We start from the raw sequence: 21,551 nt of genomic DNA, 5'->3' as shown, positions 1-21,551 counted from the left end.
TTTAAAATATTTTTTAAAGCGTCAGTCTTTGGAAAAACATAAAATACCCTTAGAATGAAGGCAGACAGTTATTCAACCAACATTTATTTACGTGTTGGCCACCGTTAAATCCTGATGATTCTGAACCAATCACACAAATACACATAAAATTAAACTGCAATGAGTACCACAAGGTAGAAGAACATGGAACTAAAACAATATATAACAGGGCAACTAATGTAGCAAAGGAGGCCAAGGAAGGTTTCCTTAGGGAAGGGATGATTGAGCTCATATCTGAAAGGCAGGGGTGGGGGGAGTGGGGGGAAAGGGAGGACGAAGTGAGGGAGAAGGATACTAAGAGAGATACAGGATTTGAACACATTATCTTTAATCTTGAAGGATGTACAGATGTGGTCTAAAATTTATTTTAGTAGTAAGAACATTTGAGAGAACATTCCACACTGGTGAAACTATTGTTGAGCAGCTAAAATAACTGTAGTCTTACACAGAGAAGATGATTAAAAATGCCAGGACGAAAAATATCACGAGTCAACAAAACTAAACAAAAAATGGTCAACCTTTGTACACTGTGCATATTTTTTGCCTTATAAATGACTACCAATAAGGTCAGTCTGAGGCCATTACTGTCCAGTTAAATTCCACACTTATGTATTGCTTCCCCAATCAACAACAAATATGTGCACGGGAATTAGAAAGTCATTTTTGTTTTTGTTTTTTAATTAAGATGTAATTCTTCTGATGGAGAAGGTAATATTTTCTAGGTCTAAATAGTTAAAGCTTTGTTATCTCTACCAATTGAGGAAAGTATTTAGATACAAAATAGGTAGAAAACAGTCTTCAAGTTTCAGTATAAAATATTCTAGGTCAGTGGTTCTCAAACTTTAGAGTGTGTGAGAATCACGTAGGGGACCCTACCGCAGAGTTTCTGATTCAATCATTCAGTGGAATTGTATTTTAACGAGTTCACTGGTGCTATGGCTCAGGGAACCACATTTTGAGAACTACTGCTCTAGGTTAAGAATTTGCCATTAGGTAATAAAATGTTTCCTTATAAATGACGTTTAGATTTCATTTGGTATCAGAACACAGTTACAGTGTTCAAATATTTTAATAAGTTTAATTAAAATTTCAAAATTGTTAGTACAGTGTAAATAACGCAAAACGAAAAAGTACATTTTAAGTTAATCTAAGTATAGGGCCAGGAATTTGGCCAAACAACAAACTTTATCTGTCAAAGACCTAAGCAGAAATGGGTATTTTTATTGTAATACCACAGACCCTAGTAAACATTTTCAACCACCACTTTTTTTTTTTTGCCATTTTGTTTAGCCCACATATGAAAACAGCTTAAAATGAAATACAGTCATTTTAAAGTGAGAACTGATAGCAATATGCTGGTACTGTATCAACTGCAGCTTAGACTGGTCAGCTTTACATTTTTATATTTAGTTTAAGCTACATATTGAAGTATGCTTCTTTTGTTAGTGTCTTTCATCAATCTCCTCATCTTTTCTCACTGCTTCTCCCACCACAGACTTCATGTTTTATTGTTAACTGACACTCTCGCATAGTGAAGATAATATTGCTGATAGAAGCATACGTCCTCAATATAAAGCAAATAGATTTTGTCACTATCCAGTAAGGAAATCATGCAGAAGCTGTCAGTCATACAGTAGGAGAGATTATCAAAGTGATACACCTGTGACATATAGTCCAAAACCAAACTCAAAAGAGACCAATTAACAGATATACTGGTCTGTACTTTGACTACACTGGAAATCATCCCATTCCTGCATGAATATGAAATAGGTGATTTAATAGGATTTTCACTTCTGTAATATCTCTTATCTATTCACTGTTGACAAAATATATATGCAAATCTTTTAATTCAACTAATCTGAAAGTAATTCTACTCTGTTATTTATTGAAAGTGATATCTAATATTTGTACTATTTCCTTATTGTCACCATATTTCTCAGGTGTCATATTGAATAGACAGGCTCAATGTCAATTCAGATCTTTCTTTCCCCTTGTGGTCTTAAAATGGGTAAATGCATTTTAAACAGTTTTGTGTTTGTTTTTATAGATATAAACAAATATATATACAAAGAGCAAATAACTAAGTTCAAAATGCTCAGGGACAGAGCATGCTCTTATTAGTAATACAATCTATTTACCAGAAGACAATTAAAACATCTTTAAAACTGTCACTGCAATTCTAAAATTGTTCCCCATAGGCCCTACATCACAGCTATATATTCATGGAAAATAATGTAAGGACAGAGTAACTATTATGCAGATGCATTCTAATAACTTTAAAATAAAAATATTATAGAAAATATATTAATGAGTTACACATTTTATACGCATAAAATATTAAGCATTCAATGACTGCTCACTATGAATACAGTTGTTCTTTTACATATCTCATACTCTTTCCTTTAGAGCAAATCTAAGGAGGGCTGGCTAAGGATGTAACTCAAACACCTCACTTCATGTACGTGCCACCTTGTTATTAATACGAAATGCAATACTTTAGTGTGATGCGGTATATTTAAATATTTAGAGTAATTATTCTCTATAAATGCATATAAAGCACATTTTTCATTGAAAGGCAAGATAAAATCAAAAATTTGTCTTCTGAGGTACAGAAATATTGACAATTCCAAGAATGCAGCGTACAGAATGCTGTTCATCAAAAACAGACTCACCTGCACTTTGCATAACAAATTCAACCACTTTGCAATATCAAAATCTATTTCAAAACAAACTTATCTTTCTTATATCTTTTGTTCTTTTCTACAATCCCAGGAGACTTACATCTTATACCTTATATTCTCATCCACAAGCCACTAATCCTATTTATCCTTTAAGATCAAAACCAAGCAAGTCTTACCTACCCCGGAAGTCTTTTCAGACAAAATCCAGTATGAAACGTTATTGTCATGCTCTGAACTCCTGCAGTCTTCATTAGACATGCAATCTCTTATTGCCAAGGGCTGTTAACTCTGTTCAACCATGCGCATCAGACTTGCCCCCAACTGGAGAGTAAGCTCCTGAAGGGCAGGAAGCAAGTAAGTCTTATGTTCCTCCACAGTACCTAGATAGTATCTTGCACATGACAGGCCCTTTACTATGAACACTATGTGATAAAATGCAATAAGGAGTTCAATATCTATAAAATATAATATTTTTTTCATTTTCTACTTCACAAGTTTGATATAAATTAACATTCTACAGTAAAAAATTCATCATTAAAATAATAAACAGTTGCTGATTCTCTGATGGTGTCAAAGAAGTATTCATAAATGTAACTTTTAATGACTGCAATAAAATAATTCATCAAGCACATTTTAAAATTCCCCATTTTTTCTACATTCCAATGATTCAGGAAAGTGAAGGTAACAGCCCTCAGAGCGCGGCGCCCAGTTCAAGTTTTAATGTGACGTATAAAAACTGCACATGCTCCAATGCTAAAAACGTATTTTAAACCAACATGAATCTAACCAAATCAAAATAACAAATCCTTAACACTGCTTTGTCTTCCAAATAAACAGGACTGTTAAGGAAAGCTACTTTCGCACTGGAAAAAAACAACAACAACAGTTGGCATGTTTTGATCAAAATAAGGAGCTCCTTAATTAATACCAAATGAAGACAAATCACTCTGACAATAAGTTGGTCAGTCTACTTCTCTTTCTTCTCCGTGAAATTACTGAACCGGTGGTTGCAATATGGAATTTCAATGCTTTAAAAACATTGTTGTTGGCAGGGCTTAAAAATATCCCAATTTAAAATAATAAGGACACTGTCCTACTCTCTCCGTCACAACCCTGTCATCGGTTCTACGAAAACACAGGTTGCTACTTTTAAGAACAAACATAAAGTTGCTAAAGCATAGTTGGCAGACACTGTCCTAAGGCATCTCCAAGCTTCAAGTCATGTCTTTGGAATTTTTGCCTGTCATAAAGCAAAGAGAAAAAGAAACCGAAACAAATTAATTATGTTGTAGACTAGATTAATAGATTATTAGTATTTTAGGTCTTTTCTTAATAGCTAGTTCTAATTCTCATCAGTAATACTCGAAATAAACTCACCTAGGTGTCTGCTTCTCTTTCTTCCCCAAGGCTTTTAATAAAACCAGCTTTATGGTAAAATGTGTGGGCATTATTTTTAATAGCCTTTCTTAGGGGTAGAAATGGAGGATACGTGTTACATATCACTGGGAAGGTATCCAACTGTAAAGATATTAGACATGAAAGCTGCTGAAACCAAGTAGGTACTTTCTGTCTGTAGGTGTTGTTATTGGTGGCCTGAAGAGTTAGGAGGAGTGGAGAATAAGTACATGCAAACATTAAGGGGCAAGAGATCAGTAACTTCTAAGAAGCATTTTTTTTCTACCTGTAAAATGACAAGTGATTTTCTGACTTCCTTCACCTCCTATTCAATGCCCCACGGTGGGGAGGGGAAATGGAAAGCAAAATCGCTTCTAATTCTGAGAAAGAAAAGGGGAGAGATGGGAGAGAGGAACAGAGAGAGAGAGAGAGGAGGCGAGAGGGCGAGAGAGCAGCTCAGGAACCACGGAAGGAAACCCGCAGAAATTTCACAACTCTTTGCCATAAATAGCCTTTCTTCTCACTCTGGATACCTCCTCCTCTACATCAGCAAGACTCAGCCTGCACGCGCAGAGCAGCACCATTCACAAATCCCTCCGTCACCCCATCTCGACACCTGCCCCTGATGGCACGGCGTGTACGAGTCCTGGGACACATGCCAAAAGGTGGGGGGAGGCGGGGCACGGGGACACCTGCGGTTTCAGATCGGGACTGATTGCCTTTCCCGGGGAACCAACGCTTTGATTAGTCAGGAGCGCGAAAACACACACACACACACACACACCCCTCCCCGGAGCCCTCGACACGCCACCACAAAGCAATTTGTTCACGCTAAGTCGCTGCTGTTCCTGCCGCCCCTGGGGAGCGTCTCGCCCCCAACCCAGGAAGCCAGCGCCGGAGAACGAGCGGGTGGAGGCGAGAGGCCGTCCAGGCTCGGGCACTGCGGCTCCCCGCCCCCTCCCTCCTCTTCCCCCTCCCCCGCCGCCGCCCCCGCCCGGGCGCCCGCAGCCCCCGGCGTCAGCGCTGCCCGGCCGCCCCTACCTGCGGGAAGCGAGCGGCGACGGAGGGGAGCGGCCAACAGCCTGCGCCAACTCTTGCCTTCTCGGCCGGCCGCGCGCCGCATCGCCCCGGAGTGGCGGCCGCGGGGAGCCGAGCGCTCAAGAGCGCGGAGGAAAAGGCCACGCAGCACGCGAGGAGTCGCGCGCCGGCGGCGAAGCGAGCCCGTCCGCCTCCCTCCCAGCCCGCCCGCGAGGCCAGGTCTCCGCGCCGCGCACGCCGGGCCCACGGCCGGCGCCCCTGGCCTGCGCGCGGGCTGCTCCGGGGCGGCCCGGGCACGGCGCGGCCAGCCGCCGGGCGGTCCTCGCGCGTCCGCCGGAGGCCAGCGCCAGTGCCGCGGCGACGCGAAGCGCGACCCTCCGGGCGCGGGGGCACCGGCGGCGTTACTACCTGGAGGGCTCCGCGGCGCTTGTTAGGCTTCTCCCGGGCACGCGGGGATTTCTGTCTTCGGAGCGCGGGGCTTGTCTTTCCCGGCCCCCCTGCTCTGCCCTCCCTCCCCTGCTTGGCCGCTGGGCTCCTTCTCTCCACTCCCAGCTGCACGGAGTCGAGCTGCGTTATTTAATAATCCTGCTCCTCCTGCCTGCGCCAGCAGAGCTGCTCTGCCTGAGCCACCGCTTCCCAGGCAGGCATGTTGTGGAGACAGGGAGAGGGCGAGACGCGGACTGGCCGTCGGTCGGCGACCGTTCGTGGTGAGAGAGGGAAGAGCGGAGCAAGAGGAGGGCAGGGGAGGGACGTGGGGAGGCGCTTCCAAGTGTGTGAGTGCGCGGAGTGTGACTGAGTGGGGGACGAGAGAGCCACCTCCCGGCTAGGCCGCGCTCCCTGACTGAGGAGGGCGGCGGCGAGCGCAGCTTTTATAGGAGCGGGGTTGGGGGGAGGGGGGAGGGGGAGGAGTTAAACTGGGGCGGGGGGAGGAGTTAAACTGGGGCGGGGCGTGGATGGCTGAGAGCACGGCGCCCGGCCAACTGAGGCCGCGGGTTACCACGCACGCATACTCTTGCATTAACGCGCGCACACCCAGTGCTGGCCCGTTGCTGAGTGTTCATTTTAGGGGAAGCCGTATCCGGTCGTGCTGACTTGGCTTTGCACTCAGCCCATCCTCATGAGTGCGTCGAGTCCAAGTGCATTGGCAGAGGCAAAAGTGGAAGAGAGGGAGAATCTGAAGCTCTGCGAAGGGGCCGCGGTAATGCTGAAAATGCACTGTGTCTTTTCTCTCCAAACCACCGATGCTATTTTCTTTCTCCTCCACCTCTCAGGGAGGAAACTGTGAGGCTTCCTCCTCTTTTCCTTCTCACCCAGGCTATTCACATCCTGACACATCTCTTACCTCAAAGGCAGCAAGAAACCTGGCTTCCTTTCTCTTAACAGATGACACCTCCCAACAAATATTTACAGCAGTCAGTTCTTCTGTAGGATAATGGAAGCAGTGGGACTGTGGCCTGGAGTGGAACTTGTGTTCCTGCACATAAGGTCCTCAACAACACGGGGATTACATACAGAACCAGTTACCATTTTGACATCATTTGACTGATGGCCCTCTAGAGATATTTTGCCAGTTTAGTGGTGGAGAAGACTTCTGATGCATGGTGCTGTTGCTTACCTAATTTATTTTCCCTTGGTCCTTTCTCCTATTGCACTGCCTCATTTCCTTTTAGATTTGCCCTGGGTCCTGAACTCTCCCATTCATCCCCTTCTTTATCTCCACTCCTGTATATTTATGTCTTTAGCAGGCAATAAGGCAGACGGAGTGCATTTAACTCTGTGTGTGTGTGTTGGAAACATCTTTTAACCAATTTTGGTGGCTTGTAGGACCATTTCTAGATAGAAAATACATCCCCAGTGCTAAGTTTGTACACCTGACATCACCTCCCTTACCCTCTAACTAGCCTCCTGCCCAGATTGTAGGATCTTTGTGATCTGGTGCACTACTGTATTGGCAAACAGCTTCCAGGAATCAAGCAATCTATGCTTCTTTCAAGTTTGTGTGTGTGTGTGTGTGTGTGTGTGTGTGCGTTCTAAATAATCTGGTAATAGTCTGACTTCTGAAATGTAAATATATTGAGTGTAAAAGCAAGGTGTACTTTTTGAATGAGTATTAGTGGTCGATGTGGATTTTGGTATGGGGACAACCCTGCTTTGGGGTGACAACTGTGGAAAACATTTTTTTCATAAATGTGACAAAAGGAAATTAAGAACATCTAGGAGGCTAGGGCTGACAACTCAGTTATTATATCTTCTCTCTTTATTAGTAGCTACGTCCACTGATATGTCCTCAGGTTTTTGGTGTATGCCAGCTCATAATATATTCTCCATATATTTTACCTTTACCATCAATTTTCTTTTGCCCTAATTCTTCCATGTCTCATACAAACTGTTTAGAATCCATTAAAAGTGGCTTAAGTATATAATCAAAAAAGGGCAGCAAAGTTGGGACCAGTGGACAAATAGATCAATAACATAAAAATACAGGACATGATTGCTCCCTTGATCAAGCATTGTTAAATGGATATACTAACAAAGGATGTTGAGATTCAATGTGTGTAGGCCCTGTGAAAAAGCTATTACCATGTCTTCAATTTTGTAGATCAGGAAAGTCAGGTTTGTGGAGGTTAGGTAGTTAACATTAGGTCTCGTACAAATTAAGTGGTGCACCTGGAACTCAACCTAAGTCTGCCTTGCACTACTGTCCATACTCCCACCCATTCAGACCACCTGGCTTAGTTGAGAGTCTTAACAGTTTCTTTATAGCTTTCAATAATTATGGAGTAAGCTGATCTACAACCCCTCAGCATTTTCCTTCTACTTCGCTCCTTTTTCTAATGCAAGAACGGTTTACAAAACTGTCCACCTTATTAGGGTTAGGCAAGGATTTAAAAAGCCCTTACTACTTGGATTTATAGATGAAAAAAGTCAGGAAATTCTTCCCTGAAGTCCTTACTAAAGGAATCCTGCTATCACTGCAAAATGAAATTTTGTAGAAGACATATTCCTGATCTGAACTTTGAACCTAGCAAATAAATATGTAGTTTATTTAAGAGCTATAAATAGGCATTTAAGAAAAAAGTTTTTCACATTTAAGGAAGATGCTCGATCATATTGGGCAAGTTTTTGGGGTTTTTATCGTCCCAGTTCTGTATTTAATTGTCACCAATAACGGTAATTTAATAATGACTCTATATTACACAGTTCAGAATTATACATTAGACCAGATATTTCAAGGGCACTTTTGGTAACCACAACTGATTGTAATTTTCACACTCAATTGCATTCATAATTAGTGAGAACCATGAAAATCTGTCAATTGCCTTTATTCATTAAGATATTCAGTAAAGCCAACATTCCTTCCTTAATTTTATAACAATTTTGCTTGCCAAATAAAGGCCAGAATTCATATACACTGGACCAATAAGCCATATGAAAATATATAACCTAAAATACACTTCTGAAAATTTGATTCATTTTAACTATTTCATATTTTTTGTTGAAAAAAATATCTGTACCAGAAACCCCATTTATAAATTATAATGAACAACATTTCAGAAGTTAAGTAAATGAATTATTCTCTTTTAAGATTGCTTAATGTTTCAAGTAGAATTTCCCACTTTGCTACATTTTCCTGATACAATTTGTGTTGTGATAGGAAAACAGAAAGTTAATGACTCTTTCCAGTTTGTTCATTTTCATCTCTTATGCTTGCTGCTGTTTGGTTCCAAGTGCATTTAACTGGCAACTTCAATGCAGATTTGGCATTGTACCATTTGATGAAAGCAGAAAAATTAGGTTGCCAATTACATATGTGCCCCTTATGTGCACTGAATTCCCACTGAAGTGATAAGCCAAATTAGAAATTTTCAGTAGTGGTACCTAAAAAGTAAAATTAGTGCCTAGGGAAATAAGGGAGATAGTTTTTCATTCCAACCCCTACTACTATAATAATAAAAGTCATAAGATGTTTTAGAAAATGAATTAACTTTAAAACATTTGCAAAACAATGTTTGTGGATGAAGTATCAGAAAAAAAATTTTTAAGTTACATTTTTTCTGTCCTAGTTCTTTTATCATCCTTTGATTTACTTCATACTCTATCATGATTATCCAGTCATTATGAAGAAAGTTAAATGAAGACCACTTCTCCCCTTTGCTTTATCCTAATAATATAAGAGAAATGAAAAAAAAAATTTTTTTTTGAATATGGTATTAACATTTTGGATTTTTTCCATATCACTTAAAGGTAAAATATATTTTTGTGACAACTGTTGTAAAATTAAGGTGGCATTATGGGTACCTTATAGCAACAGGAACCTCGAATGGAGATTGAGGCTGAAGTTTGCACTGGATTCAAGATCAAGGACCGATAAGAAAGTGCGGGACAGGAGAGAGGAGAAAAGACTCAACTGCAGTTTGGGGTCCAGAGAGCACAGGAAAAAGTCTATTTTAATGTGAAAAACTCTCTTAACTGGGGCAACGTGTCAGGTAGACAGAGCACTAGCAGAAAAAAATTAAGATAGAGTTAATTTTCAGAAATCTGGTAATGACTCCTACTCTTGGTAAATTGTCCTTTTGCAGCAGAAATTCTGCCTGGTGACAGAACAGCAGGATCCATCGTTGCCCTTGCTCTGTGGAGGAAACTAAAAGGGCAAGCAGGTCAACTGCCCAGGATTTCAGAGGGGAATCCTCTCCAGAAGCTAAGCCCAGATGACTGGGTCAAAATACTCGCTGCATGAGCTGTCTTTGATCTGGGAGCTACGCAGACACCAAGGATTCGTCCCAAGGAGCAGATGTGGTAGCAAGACTATTAAGGTGAAAGCATGTCACTGTCCTTGTCACTGGGCTACCATATCCCAGGTTTACAAATCGAGCTAATTCTGAGCCCATGGGCTGACGGGATGGAAAGCAGAGGATGTGGAGAGGCATCGCTACTCAGCAACTGAGGAAATCCTTAATTTCCAGAGGAGAATATCCAGTTTAGAGGGCTGAAAAAAGTTGAGGTGGCAGAAGGAGGAGAGAACTAACGTCAACACTGATGTTCTCTGAATTTATGTCTCTCTATTATTTAAGGGAGATAAACTGTATTAAAAATAATGTTTATCAACATAAAACCAAAGGAGTCTTTATAAGCAGATTCACCAGTAGAAACTATTCCATGTATATAATTTCCTTATCTTTGTTTCTATTTCCAAACGTGATCAATGAGGTCTTACGGAAAATGATCTCAGGATTTCTCATCTTCATATGGAGTAATTTTCGTGTTTGAATACTTGTTTTGTTCTGATTGCAATATTTTTAAAAAAATATTTAACCCAGTTAATGGTTCATTTGTTGATGTCTATGAGTTACATCTATCAAAGTGATTTTTTTCATTGGACATTTGAGTTCTTCTATTATGATTGTCCCTAGCCATCTATGTGTTTGTAGGCATTTCATTAAAATAAATAGAACTTGACACATTTTTTTAGAGAGATCATCAGTTAAATCGTCTCTAAAAATAGTATATTGATAAAATCTGAAACTGTAACAATAAATCTGTGAATCATATAAATAGATCTAATTATAACAATAGAAGAACTACAACAAAATTGTAATAGTACTCTTTACTATTTAGATATATAGTAAAAATAGACAATGCTAATAAAATAATCTAAACCATATTAAACCAGTACTTAAGCAGGTTGGAAACTGGTCTTGCCATCTGTCAATTTCTATACTGGCAGTTTCACAAATGAGATGTCTTTTTAACAAAACATCACAGCAGGAGATACAGACATGTGAATTGTAATTAAAATGTGAAAAATGCATTTCCTAGCCTTTGTCACTTATATAAAGCTTCTCTTATATTGTGAAATTCTACCCTTAGGAAGTTACACAAAGTGGAAATAATGTTTATTTTGCCAAATCTATACATTGTTGACCATAATTTTAACTTAAGTAATGAATGCATATGCTATCATAAATTGAATTGTGGTTTCCTTATGTCTTGTTCACACAGTAATGAGATTCAATTATTTTTTAATCATCCAAATGTAGAAGGTGAAGAGGAATAATTTGTATATTTCTATTCAGTCTAGATCTGCTAAGGACTAATATTATTGCTTTATATTTACTTACCATTATATTCTGTATATAAAAACAACATTGAATTTTATTTACTTTCTGGGAAAAAATAAACCTAAATGAGTGCTTAATTCTGTAATGAAAAAGTTGCCTAAATATTATATAATATTTATTATATAATATTTAATGTTTTCCTGGTTTCATAGCATTTACATAAAATACAAACCAAGATATGCAATGTAGGAGATGTAACTATGGTTAATGCTACATATTGCTATAAATTAATTGCTATATATTGAACAAGTGTTCAAGAAATCAGTGGTAGCATAAATCAAGTTAACAACATAGTTTAAACTTAAAATAAGACATTAGCACTCAAATAGATCTTAGTTTTTATTTTCACTCTCCATAACATCTTGAATATTTTCTAGAAATTTAAAGTTAGCATGTGTTCTTGACATTTGTCATTATGGGACTTATATATCCAAACACATTCACATCCCTGACTTACCTTTGGTGCAATGATGCTTTTCTTTGTACTGTTATCACTTACAAGTTTCCTTCAAATGTTAACATTTTAACAAACAAAATGGGTATTGAGATAGGAGTGAGTCATTAAATCACTATGTAATTATATGTTTCAAATACAAACTATTCCATCTCATTTTTATGTACTTCTTACAGTACGACGTTGAAACTGTTGTGATGGAGTGGTAAGGATTATGTCCCTTTCTCTTAAACCTGAGCAGACTTTTGTGACTGCCACCACTAGAATATGGACGATGTTGTATAATTTCCTAGCCTAGGTCATAAAATTGCCATTTACTTTATCCTTGTTCCCAGGGACTGTTGCTTTGCTCATAGAAGCTAATCACCTGCTGTACAGAAGCCATGCAAACTATGGAAGGGCCCACATGGAGAGGAACTGATGCCTTTATCCCACAGCACCATCTGACAGACGCCACATAAAACCAGCACCAATTTGCCAGCCATGTAAGTGAGCCATTTTGGTAATAGATCTCCAGCTCCAAATCTATCTACTCCAGCCAGCCATGTGGAGCAGAAACAAGCTGTATTAATTGTTATTGCTGCATACCAAATTACTGCAAACACAGTGGCTTAAAATAAGTAGCAATTTATTAGATCACAGTTTTGCAGGCCAGAATCCTGGCAAGGTGTGGCTAGTTCTCTGCTCATTATCACAAGCCTGAAATCAAGGTGTTAGCCAGACTGAGTTCTCATCTAGGGGTTCTGCGGCACAAATCAGCTTCCCAGCTCTTTCTGGTTGTTGACAGAGTTCAGTTTCTTGCAGTTATACAGCTGAGACCTCTTTTTCTTTTACGTGTGCCTCCCTCCACCTTCAAGCCAGCAACAGCAGCTTATATCCTCATGCTTCAAATCTTTAACTTCTTCTGCCGACCGGAGAAAACGCTCCCACTAGACTATAAGCCAATGGTGGGCCCATGACTTATTTGTTCATCATACCAGGGCCTAGTCGAAGCAAAATAATGTGTCCTCAAGTGACACAAGGGGTGGTGCATATGACTGACGTTTTATTCTCTTTATCATTTCCTGATAATTATGTGTCATGGTGAAGCCTTATTGATCATTATTCCTTCAGGAGCCTTTATTTTCCTCCAAACCATTCTCAGTCTTTCATATGTTATCTTTCTTCTGACTTGACTTTAAAAATGAAGGTTACAGGCTTCACTGTAGCCACTCAAGCAAGTACTATTCAGTCATATGAAGCAGTGTGGTGAGCTTTGATGCAGCACCACAGCAGGTTGTCTTAGTCCGTTCAGCTGTTGTAATAAAATACAATAGACTAGGTGGCTTGTAAACAACAGGAATTTATTGCTCATAGTTCTGGAGACTGGGAAGTCCAAGATCAAGGAAACAGTATAGTCATGTTCTGGTGAGAGGTCTCTTCCTGATTCAGAATCAGTGCCTTCTAACTGTGTCCTCTCATGGTGGAAGCAGCAAGGGATTTCTGTGGGGTCTTCTTTATAAGAACACTAATTTCATTCATGAGGGTGGACCCTCATGACCTAAGCACCTCCAAAAGCCCCAACTCCTAATTCTATTACATTGGGCATTAGGATTTCAACATGTGAATTTTGGGAGAACACAAATGTTCAGACCATAGCAAAGGTCAAGACTGTGGAAGATACAGGAAACCTCAGAATAAACTCAACTGTCCCCAAGAGCTTTAACTGATGTTGGGAATGAGATAAAGTACTTTGTATCACCATATTTACCTTTTGGACTCATTAATAAATATTTATTAGTTAATTAGTTTTCTTCTTATATTGTTTTCTCCATATATTGTAGCATGTTTATGGGTGGAAGCTCCAGCCAATAGAATGTCACATCTCTGAAATATAACATGAGATTTTGGTCATCAGATGTTTATGGTACAAGGTTGAATCATAGGAAGTAAATACTGAATAATAATCTGAAAGGAAAAAGATAAAAGAGGGGAGAAAAGCAAAACTCGTCATGAAATAACTCCACAAGTAGTCCTGAATGGAGAGAATTCCTACATAAATAAATCACAATCATTTATGTAGTCATGCATCAACAAGTGACATATTGATTTTTTTTTTCTAGAAAACCAAGATAAAAGTGACAGGCCGAGAGTCAGTTTAGGCATACTGAAGGAGCATTTCACTAACGGGATACATGAGAATAATTTGAAAATCTAGATAAACCGTGCTAATTTCTCACCAATCTTGTGTTCTTTAGTATCTATAAAACATCTTTACTTAGAATCATAGGAAAGTAAATGTGAAGGGATTTTAGTCACTCAGCAGATTTGTATTGCAGATGTTAAACAAACTAAATATTAGGAATACCAAAATTGAGGGAAAATACTTGCAATTAAGATAGTCATAGAAACAAATAATTAGAATACAATGTACTGTGGAACAAAAAGGGTATAAAAGCAGTTACTCCTTGCTTTCAAGGAAATAACAGTCCAACAATAGACGTATTACAGCAAATGATTACGATAGTTAATTCTCAGTCCTCATTTTACTTTAGTGGATTTTGGATTGGAGTGACTTTGTACTGCGTTGATGTAGCTAAAACTGGAATTGTATTTCCCAGAATTCCCTTCCTGATGTGGTTCTGCACTAAGGTTGGCCGAAAGAGAAGTCTTCATGAGATTCGTAAGGAAGAAATGAGGCAGCAGCTATGTTATGCGCTGAGGAACAGTGTAGGGAACCAGGGGGTCTTGCAGCTCGTGCTCCTTGATCTGCTACCTCACCTTGTTTAGTCTGGGGCAGCAGCTGCCCCTGCAGCTCCCTCAGCTCCTGCCAGATCTCCTTTACCCTCTCAGAGTGTGTGTGTACAAGTTCCTGGGAGGTCCATTGTAAAGGTTCTTTCTGCATATCACTATCTGCATATCCCTTGTCATGCTGAAATTGGAGGTAGCAAGAGACAGATGTAGGCAGAGATGGTCCTTTAGGGGTACACTTTATACAGCTTGTCTTAGCTGATGTGGGTAGAGATTGTCTTTTGGAAATCCAGTTTATCCTGAGGATTCCAGTCTGTCCCAGCTGACCACCAATCCACACAGCTTTTCTTCCCAATTGCCAGTTCTCAGTGACTTTAAGTCCACCATTAGAGCAGCGGCAACAGACTTCCATAGACTTCTGCCCAACTCCCACGGTTGCGTAAGGTCTGACCCCTATCATAAATCCCTTATCCCATATCACTCGTGTTGGTTCTGCCTTTCTGTTGGGACTCACACTTACATGAATATATTTTGTAGGAAAAAAACAAAGGAGTACTGAGGACTAGATGTAGATGGTGAGGAAAGAGAAGAGTCAGAGTGACTAAATCTTAAATTAACATGTTAATTTGAGTCATTTCCTTCCATTTGAAACATTTCTTCCATTTGGCTTCTGGGACGCCACAGTGCCCTGTTTTTATTCAACTCACCTCGATGACCTCTGCATTTGGAATGTTCCAAGACACAAGACGTAAACTTTTGTTTTCTCTTTATACTCATTTCTTTGGTGATCTCATTCAGGCTCAGAGTTTTAGTACCATCTGAAAGCTTATGACATCCACGTTTGTATCTCTAGCCCTGAACTCCTAACCCATGTCTGACTTTCAACTTGACATCTCTGCTCGCTTACAGAAGCCTCTCAAGCTTAAAAGTATACAAAGCCTCTGAATTCTTCTGAAAACCTGTTCTGTATGCAGTCTTCCCCATCATGGTCAATGGCAACTTCTATTCTTGCAATTGTTTGTGTTGAAGACCTTTGGGTCATTACTAGTTTCTCTTTTTCTCTTACAATGCGCATCTAACATGTCAGCAAATCCTGCTGACTTTATGTTCACATTATATAGAGTATTCCAACCGCTTCTCAAAACTTTCACTGTATAACCCAGTTTAAGCCACCATCATCTTTCACCTAGGTAACTGTGATAGCCTTCTGATCTCTACCTTACCTTTGTCCCTCATATTCTCAAAACAGTGGGCAGAACTGGCATGTTAAAATCTAAGTCAGATCACGCCACTGTTCTGCTCAAAATCCTACAGTGGCATCCCATCTCATGGAGAGTAAAAGTTGTTAAAATGGCCTATAGGCCCTGCATATCATAATCCCCCTCACCATGACCCCGTACCACCACCACTATTTGCTGTTGCATTTCTCTCTGTGGATTCTCTTCCTGGATACATGCAGGAGAACTTCCTTACTTTCTTTCAGACTTTGCTCAAATGTCACTTCATTGAAGCCTTCTCTGCCATTGCATCTAAAATAGTAACTCCACTCCACACACATGCTCACATCCATTTCTGAGCCCCCTTGCCAGCTTTATTTTTCCTTAGCATTTATCTCTAAAACAATGCATACTGTATGTACTTATTTTTGCTTATTGTCTGTTTTCCCCACTAAAATAAAAGATAATGAGGACAGGGGTGTTTCTATTTCCCCACTCCCCCCACCCCTCCCATCCCCCTGTACCTAGAGAGGTACATTGTTTATAGTGACCCTTAATAAATATTTGTTAAATGAAGAATAAGTCATAGAATAAAAGCATGATAGAAACACATACAAGAAGTAAAACAGGAGACAGAGAGGGTTTCAACATTACCTTCACTCACTATTCTGAAAAACAAAAACAGATACTTGTCATTTTATAAAAACTTTTAAAAGATTTTGTGTGGGATGTTTTCTAATTAATCTCAGTATTTATGAGGCATGTGATAATTGAGAAATGTGTCTTCACAGTAATTCTAAAAGCAGATGGCATTCATTCATTTATTCATTCAGTCCACAAATGTTTGTTGAGTGTCTGCTATGTGCCAGCAGCTAATACAAAGGTGAATTATGAAATATTCACAAACTTTAATTAAACAGTGGCAATATGCTAAGCAGAGTACTAAACCATGGATATAGAGAAATAAAAGTTATAGTTCAAAGAGCTGAGAATATATTAGGAAAGACAAATAAATAAATAAACAATTACGAAACTGTGTGAAAGGGCTACAGTAGGTGCAAAATAGGAGGTTTTGTATTATACAACATAGGTATAAATAATCCAAATTTAAAGGGTGGATTTTCAGGGAAGGATTCCTATCAAATGTTAATATCTGGCCTGAGTTCTAAAAAATATATCTTGCTTAAGTATATAAACTTTGTTAGGCAAATGGCGGCAAAATAATTATTCCATTCTTTGTGTTTAATAAATATTTGCTAATTTTCTAGTATTCAAATAACCTTTCATTTGGGGGTATTATTTTAATAAACATTAAATGTATGAAACTATCTTTACACATTTAATTTTTTATTTTTATTACTAATTTAAAATAAGATTGAGCACTCAGAAGTCTTAAATGTTTTTCCAGATTCATATGGACATTATGGAAAATATTTATGCCACCTATATATTTCAGAGTCTCTGCTCATGGAAATAACACAGTGGATATATATATTCCTTTCCTGAGAACCATAAAAATGAAAACTTACAGTTCCATCATTTCTTTTTAATCTTGAGACTTGACAGGTGAAAAAAAACCACAATTTTCTAGTCAATTTCTAACTTATTTACTTTTGTATTTAGTTGACATCAAAACATTAATTTTTTGGTTTTGAAATCGTATGTTCAAGTAAAATGCCTAAATAAAGACGATAATGTACTGTCTTGCAGAAGCAGTGTATGTTGGAAAAGTTAAGTTATATGTTTGGTGCAAACCCTGGGGCTACTACTTAGGGGAGATACCAATTAGAAGCAGACAATCCGCAAGTTTAAATTGAATCATGATTCTTCCTGAACTCGAGTAGGTATGCTACTGTACATATTTCACTCAATATTTTTATGTCATAAATTTTTTTAGGCAGTTCTATTTTTATAGAAAATATCCTGCATAAAACAACAGCCTCAAAATAGGTCAGGGTGTTATTGACTGCTTAAAGCAAGCACACACCTGGGAAATTTCTTCTCGAAAAATCCATCTAAAGAAAGATAGGTGTTTGAACTTTTTGATATTTAGATGTCAAGTTATAAAATCTCTAAGGGTCTATATCCTTTATATATAAGCATATATGAGCATTGACTATAAACAATGAGCACCTGCTTAAATGTGATTCATATCTAAATTTTTAAGGATTATGCGTTAACTTAGGTCTTTTAGAAGTACAACTTGATAAAATCTGATCATACAGCTATATCATTAGGTTACCTAGAAAAAAAAGCACTCTTTATAATTATAATGTCCAGATTAATGCTATTTATCTGGACATTAATGTATCTGGACGTTTATTAATGTATTATTTGTAATAACGTGACTCACCTGCTCTTCCAATTCAGGGCATGAGACTGATTCCTATGTTATCTGTTCAATTTGGTATTTTTCTTCTGATGAAGGCACATCTGTGTTCACTGTGTTAAGTTCACAGTTAAGTTCACTGTTAAGTTCAATGTTCTCCTAGGAGAAGTAGAGCCTAGATGATTAACTACTTCTTGGAAAATATTTTTTAAGGGGAAGCATAAGTGCTGAAGCATGTAGAATGCACTACCACATTAAAAAAATGTTCATTAACAAAAATAAATTAAAAATGAGAGTGGTTTTACATCTCCAGAGCAATAACAAGTTATGCCTCAACAGTCTGCAAGAATTTATGTCCCTAAATGTTATTCCATTTAGCACTCTATGAAACCTATAGAATCATATTAGTACATTTAACAGTTTGTGAGACAGCTCTCACTAAAGGTGTTTTTTTCCCCTTAACTTAACATTTTTAAAGTATTGTAGGTATGTAACCCAGGTAACTGCAGGTATTTAAATTTTTTGCAGAATATATAGCAGTATACAAATACGTCTATATAATACTTTTCAGAGGAAAGGATTCCTTGATTTTAAAAATATGTTTAGAAAATGTTTTTAAATATAAATAAAATATTTTCCTTTGTTTTCTATACTTTCAATAACTTACTCTCTTCTCTTCCTCCTGCTACCCTTCTTTCTTCTTCTTGTTACTATTCCTCCCACTCCTATTTCTTTCTCTTCTTTATTATCATCATAATGACTACCTTCAACTGAGGCCTTACTCACATGGTGGATATTGCGTTATTTCTTCAAATATCTTAACCATAATGAATATATTTTGCAGTAAAATCAAGCACAAGTAAAATCAACCACAAATGAAATCAATCCACCCTTATTAATTCCTTTACTGAGTTAAGCATGTAACTCTATTTGTAAGAATTAAGCTGCCAGTCGATGAGTACATTATTTCCACATCTGAAAGCCTGCCTCCAAATTCTTAGACCAGTTTGCCACACGATAATATGATATAGTAGACAGAGTTTTTCAGGGAATATATGCTGATTAGGCAGCATTCTAATGCCATCACGGAAATAGAGCCACCATTTGAATTATTTCCTTTCACATTCTTCTGTATTCACAGACTACTTCAGCCTTGGTTAAAAGAGAAAAATTATGATTAGATAGTGCGCATCTCTACTTCAACAAAACAAAACAAAACAATAACCCAAACTAAAAGGTGGGGGGAAGTCATGTACCCTGTTGCTCAAACAGAGGGCATATTTTATGAAAAACTAAAAATATGGCCCTACTGTGTAAAAAAAGGAAACATATATAGACATAATATCCAAGAAGAGGCCATAAAATGCAGTGATTAAGTTCACTACATTGCAGGTTCCACAGAACTGGCATCCAATCCTTGCTTCACTTTTTATCAGCAGAGCAACATTGGGTGAGTTACTTAACCTCATTAGTCCTCAGTTTCCACGTATATAAAATGACAGTAGTGTTTACTATCATTGGGTTTCTGAAGGAATTAAATAAGAGGGCATGGGAATGTTTAGCACAGTACCTAAACAAGTATTCAGTATATGATATCTATTGTTATTAATATGCACCAAAGCTAAACTGTTAAATCAGTGAATATATAAATTTCTCTAATGTATTGTGCAACTAAATATATGTCAGAATAACTCCAAATTACCCTCTCGAGTAGAAACAAGTGTTGAAAAACACAAATTACATTTTTTGGAATTTGCCACAATATAGCTAGCTTTAGTTTCTAAACATAACATCTGTTAAGAAGTAACGTTTCCAAGTATTCAACAAATATTTACTGAACACCTAGGATTTGTCAATCACTATTCTAAGACCGGACTGGAGATAAAAGAGTAGACAAGGAAGGTAGGATTCTTGCTTTCCTAGAGTTTACATTCCAGTCAGCAGAAGAATGGGGTAGGGCAGGAAAGCAGAAAGATAACAAATGAATAAACAAATACATAAGATAATTTCATGGAATGATCAATGCTATGAGGACAAGAGAGGAAAGTCATGCTCAGTGTAGGATTGGGTGACTTCTTTGGTTTGGGTGTGTCAGGAGAGGACTCACTTTGAAAGTATATTTAAATTGTGGTCTGAGTGACAGGAGGAGCCAGCTGCAACTAGTTCAGAGACCCTACGGTGGAAACCAGTCTGCTATATTTGTATGTAGGAGGAACAGAAACTAAGCTAATGTGTTTGGAGCTTAGTGGTCTAGGGGAAGAATAATGCTTAAACATTTTATTTTATGCTTTCGTATGTCTTCCCTTTTCCGGTTCATTGACTACTTTCTGTTTAACTGACATATTTATTCTTGATGTTAAAACAAAAACATATTCTTTTAATCCAAGATATTTCCAATATCCCAGAATATGCCCACCATATTCTGGGACATCATTAGCAAAATTAAAAATTCAACACAATTTATATGTCAAAGGCAGGGAGGGGATTATTCCTGGGTTTTTATAAAGGCTAAAAAATATTGGTCCCTAGAGACTTAGAGTTTGTGTGAAAACGAATAATTCTCTATCTCAGTCGTAAGTTTCAGTGAGTCTACTTCCATCTGCAGTAACAGAAGTAGGAAGTGGGGGAAATGAAGAACACGGAATTGTAGTACCCTCGCCCCACCAGCATGCAATTCATTTAGCATTGCACCGCTGTACTGAAGCTTTTACTGCCAGGGGTCTCTGAGCAAATCATTTCCATTACTAGTCTGTTCTAATAACCCCTTTGCTGATTCAGCTACCTGAATGTAAATATCATAGAAATGACTGGGAAATAAAAGCTAATTTGAAACACTGAAAAGGGATCTAAAAGAAAATGCTCCCTACATACGCTTTCATTTTCATAACTCTTTGTTTAAAAATCTGCTTATCATAGATGAAGTCTTTTGATTGTATTTGAAGCCAATAGAAGAAATATAATTCTTTTCTCACATATCACTATATGTTGCTTAAAGCTCCCTGTCTTAAATGACAGCTATTTCGCCCATACTAACACAATACATGTAGAATATTAAAACGGCCACAGTGAATTCCGTAGCATTACGGTCAAAGTCCTTCATTGTCTATTTAATATAAGCCTTAGTGGGTTGTCTTGAGGTACAAGTGAAATCTTGTACTATTTATTTGTTACACACAGGAGGTGTTTTTCTCTGCCTGAGCTTCTGTTCAGTCCTATATTCTCTCTACATATTCAGTCCCCCTCCCAACCCCCACTAGCCTTTTAATACTACTAGCTGTTGAATTTAAAGGCTGGCCTCCAGGGGAAAAAATCCTTTGTGTGATCTGTATGATGACAATATTAAAGTAAAAAAGCGAACGAGCAGTGTAGTTTTTTGAAATTCATTCCAAATAATATTAGTGATGTAGTTTGAATGTTACTACATTCATATCTGAAATGCAAGATTATCTTAGAAATATGATTATTACAAATTACTTTTAAGCTTCATAATTATATATTTCAAAGCTGATCTGAGTAGGTTTAAAAGGCTATAAGTTGCAGAGAAGTAAA

General features: G+C 38.2%; 1 protein-coding gene and 1 long non-coding RNA gene across 7 annotated transcripts in view; one reads left to right on the top strand and one right to left on the bottom strand.

Moving 5' to 3' along the window:
• The window catches only part of CCSER1 (coiled-coil serine rich protein 1), a 1,296,175-nt gene extending 1,290,195 nt beyond the window's left edge, over positions 1–5,980 (bottom strand). For all 6 annotated transcript variants that reach the window (XR_009503213.1, XM_059922414.1, XM_059922413.1 and 3 more), the window contains exon 1: positions 5,562–5,980. The gene's annotated coding sequence lies outside the window, so the exon portion shown is untranslated. The remainder of the gene's footprint in view (positions 1–5,561) is intronic.
• The window catches only part of LOC132365751 (uncharacterized), a 116,677-nt gene continuing 100,637 nt past the window's right edge, over positions 5,512–21,551 (top strand). Inside the window, exons 1-3 of the long non-coding RNA XR_009503216.1 lie at positions 5,512–5,860; positions 9,734–9,967; positions 12,062–12,211. This is a non-coding gene — a long non-coding RNA (uncharacterized LOC132365751). The remainder of the gene's footprint in view (positions 5,861–9,733; positions 9,968–12,061; positions 12,212–21,551) is intronic.

Source organism: Balaenoptera ricei, chromosome 5 (genome assembly GCF_028023285.1).
Source record: "Balaenoptera ricei isolate mBalRic1 chromosome 5, mBalRic1.hap2, whole genome shotgun sequence".
In the NCBI taxonomy this organism is placed as follows: Eukaryota; Metazoa; Chordata; class Mammalia; order Artiodactyla; family Balaenopteridae; genus Balaenoptera; species Balaenoptera ricei.
The sequence above is the reverse complement of the archived record's forward strand: the minus strand, read 5'-3'. Positions and strand labels throughout refer to the sequence as shown.